Here is a 4,395-nt window from a genome sequence, read left to right as displayed (position 1 = left end):
GGCCGGCCCTCCACCCCGTCTCCCTCTCGGTGGCGGGGGAAGGGGAGCGCAGGTTCCGGCCAGCCTTGCGCTTTTCTCCTCCTCCTCTTCTCCCTTGCTCCGCTTCCCCTCCTCCCACCCTCCTCTTGACCATCTCGGGAGAGGCTGGGCTCCTCTTGGGGCGCCCCCTTTCTTTCCCTCCACCTGGGTGGGCGGGGGCCGGCGGACACCAGCTCTCCCTCTAGTGGGAACTCCCCGGAGAGAGTCGGCTCTCGTCCCTCTTGGCTTCTCCCCCGAGGGCCCATTTAACCCCCCAAACTCCTTCCTGCCAGGAGGCAGATTTGCTCCTCCCCCGTGGGAGGGGGGGGTCCTCCTCCATTCTCGCTTTGGGGGACTAAGTCGGCTCACCTCCACTTTGGAGAGTAGAGGGTTAATTTCTCCTCCCCATAGTTTTTCTCTCTCCGTCTTCTCCATCCTAACACCACCCTCCCTCCCTCTCTTCCTCTCCCCCCCCCCATAGAAAAGCATCTCCCCACTTTTTCAGTCCCTTCCCCCTTCATCTTGGCAGCCAGGCTTAGGGGAAGGAGAAGTCGCCCTCCCATCTGCCGGGTGGGGTGGTTAATATGTAGGCTGGAGGAGGGGCTCCGACGCAGGGGAAACAGTTGAAGAGGTGCTTGTTGCTCATGTTTCTCTCCGGTGCCGCTGGTCTATTATTGGTGTTTGCAAGTGGTGCTGCTTCCACAGAAGGCCACCGCGCGGGCGCAGGGCGCATGCTCCGCCCGGCCCCATTGAAACTTCCTGCTGCTGCTGGGTCTTCGCTGGAGCATCTCAGCGTTTGCGCCCGCTGCCTCTAGCCCGCACACAGCGCGCACACTCTCTCCCTAGTTATTTCCGATGCGTGCCTTTTTTTTCCCCTTTTCTTTCTGGCACATTTCTTCCCTCAGAGAAGGGTTTTTTGTTGTACTCTGATCATTGCCTTTATCTGGGCACGGCCCTTGGCTGGAGAAGAAACGTTTTCCAAATAGATCTTTTTTTTTTTTTGGTCTGTATTCGATGGCCAGAGTGGACTGGGTATTGTACAAGACAGCTGTTTCTCTTCCATCTTCAATTCTCCATAGAAATGAAGTTTCTGTTAACTCTATATTTACATTGTTAGGAAGGGCCCAATTGTGAAGTTCTTTAAAATATTACCTATAGAGAAAATGATGTTATGTTACCAGGGACCCAAATAAATACAGTAGTTATGGTGCAGGCTTATATTTCTTCTTTCTTACCGAAATCATCTCTACTCTCTGGCACATAAAAGGCTAATTTTTTATATAATATAAAATAGGAGGGTGACTAGTTACATTAAGACTTTATATAAAGGCTTCCTATAGAATTTCTTTAAAACTTAAGTCCTCCAATATAGTAATTTAATTAGGTTGTATTTGCATTTAATTTCTAAGGAATTGGTCATTTTGAGTTAGAATGCCTTAGTAATTTGCTTTTAGGATACCTTGGGAAATGATAATAATCTATCAGAGGGAAAATGTGGGAATTTGGGGAAAGGGATTGCTGATAAATTGTTTTTGGAATATACTTTGACCAAATTTAAAGACAGGGATAGACCTCTGTGATGTTATTGTATTTTGCCCCTCCATTCCTTTTAAGTATTTTGGCAACTACATTTGGCTTATATTAATAACAAGATAAAAAAAATCAGAATCAGTTTAATATTTCATGTTATCTTTCTATTTAGAATTGAACCATGAGACACCAGCTAAGTAAAAAATGGGAAATAATATGGGCTGAAAGATTATACCAGTGGGCTCAGCCACTGTATTTCCAACTATAATATGTCTTGTCATAAGGTGACCTAACAATAATTATTAATATTACACAATTCAGGATACTTGGCAAATGAAAAGTCTCTGCAGGTGAAATGCCATTACTGTGCACGGCAAAGATTGTCATTTTCAGGCCTTTGGTGATGGTTAACCTACTTGAAATAGTTGATGAAACAATACTGGTCCAACCAACAAGATTTGAATTGAGTCTTTCTGGAAGGAGTTATGTATTAGAAAGAATTAAAAGATATGTGTTTTAGTGTTGAACTGTGTAATATGTGGGTTGTAGTACAAATTACTTAATTTGAATTAAAAGATATGGGTTTTAGTGTTGAACTGTGTAATATGTGGGTTGTAGTACAAATTACTTAATTTGAATTAAAAGATATGGGTTTTAGTGTTGAACTGTGTAATATGTGGGTTGTAGTACAAATTACTTAATTTCTGTGAACCTCAGTTTCTTCAGTAAATTGAAATAATTTCAGGATCTAATGAAATGTTTCAAAAATCCTTTCGGCTGGGTCGCTCAGTTAGTTAGAATGTCTTCCTGATACACGAAGGTTGTGGGTTCGATCCCCTGTCAGGGCACATATAAGAATCAACCAATGGCCCTAGCTGGTTTGGCTCAGTGAATAGAGCATATCTGCCTGCGGACTGAAGGGTCCCAGGCTCGATTTCTGCCAAGGACACATGCTCAGGTTGCAGACTCTATCCCCAATAGGGGGCGTGCAAAAGGCAGCTGTGGATGATTCATCATTGATGTTTCTATCCCTTTCCCTTTCTCTGAAATCAATAAAAATATATTTTAAAAAAAGAATCAACAAACAAATGGGTGGAACAACAAATTGATGTTTTTTCTCTCTCCCTCCTCTAAAGTCATTCAATAAATTAAAAATGAAAAACAAAAAGAATTCTTCATTCAAAACTCCTTTCATGAACCACGCACCTACAGATATTCTTGTATTATAAATTTTATTACAGATGTTTGTGAGATAGAAGACACACAGGTGTATTTGGAATTAAAATGATAAATTTTTAGCATGTGAGAAAGTGGTTTGAGCAGATATGTTGAGCTATTATGCTCTTGATGAAAAAGTCTGTTATAGTCAGATGAGTTTTGCTCTTTATAAATTTAAGTATTTTTAAAACGCAGTTCTTAATGCTGTTTAAAGGGTCCTAGTTTCCTAGGGTGGTTATCCCTTGAAAGGCACTTTTTTTTGTAATCCTCATTCGAGGATATTTTTCCATTGATCTTTTAGAGAGAATGGAAGGGGAAAGGGCGGCAAGATAGAGGGAGAGACACATTGATTGGCTGCCTCCTGAACTCGCCCCAGAGCCTGCAACTGAAGTATGCAGCCTTACCCGAATCGAACCTGAGACCCTTCAGTCCAGGGGTGGACGCTCTGTCCACTGAGCCAAACCGGCAAGGGCTAAAAGGCACTTTTTAACATACATATATCTTTTTCTGAGTTGCCAGTTTAGTACTTTTTACCTAGGCATTGTGATAGGTGTATCAACATTTATGACATCCTTTGGAGGATACTATAGTTCTCTGTATTGCCCTTATTTAAGCACTTTATGATTTTTCCTCTAAAAATTTGTGCATTTTAATTTGACATTGTGGCTTCAGCTTAGAATATTACCTTCATCCCCACAGAGTTAATTATTAAATTTGGTTTTATAAACCACTTGTTCAGTTTAAATGATATATAATAGCTGCCATTTATTGAGCATTTACTATGTGCATGCAGCTCATTATTCCTTACAACTTCTTTTGTTGTTGTTGTTGTTAATTCTCACCCGAGGATATTTTTCCATTGACTTTTAGAGAGAGGGAAAGGCAGAGAGAAACATCGATGTAAGAGAAACACATCTATTGGTTGCCTCCTGCACAAGCCCCTACCAGGGCCTGGGCGGGGTAGGGGCCTGCAACCAAGGTATGTGCATTGACCAGAATCGAACCTGGGACCCTTTGGTCCACAGGCCGACACTCTATCCATTGAGCCAAATCGGCTAGGGCTACAATTATTATCTGAGGTTGCTGCTATTAATTCCTTTTTGGCAGGCATAGAAGCTGGGTTTAAGAGATTGATTCAGCTGCTTAATGCCCAAGATTATATAGTTACTAGAGGCCCAGTGCACAAAAATTTGTGCACTCGGCGGGGGGGAGGGGGGTCCCTCAGCCCCGCCTGTGCCCTCTCGCAGTCTGGGACCCCTCGGGAGATAATGACCTGCTGGCTTAGGCCTGCTCCCGAGTGGCAGAGGGCAGGATCAATCCCTAGGTGCAGCCCCTGGTCGGGCTCAGAGCAGGGCTGATTGGGGAGTTGGGGCGCAGCCCCCGGTCATGCACAGAGCAGGGAGATTGTGAGATTGTGATGCCACCCTCAGTCATGATCAGGGTAGGGCTGATTGGGCGGTTGGGGCACTCCCCACTGTCACACTAAGGGCAGGGCCAATGGGGAAGTTGCGGCTCCACCCTGTCACACACAGAGCAGGGCCCATGGGGGGCGGGGGTTGGGGCGCCACACCCTGTCACACACAAAGCAGGGCCGATCAGGGGGTTGGGGAGCTCCCCCCTATCCGGCCC

This window comes from Myotis davidii, unplaced genomic scaffold (genome assembly GCF_000327345.1).
Source record: "Myotis davidii unplaced genomic scaffold, ASM32734v1 scaffold646, whole genome shotgun sequence".
NCBI classification, from domain to species: domain Eukaryota; kingdom Metazoa; phylum Chordata; class Mammalia; order Chiroptera; family Vespertilionidae; genus Myotis; species Myotis davidii.
This window is presented reverse-complemented; position numbering follows the sequence as displayed.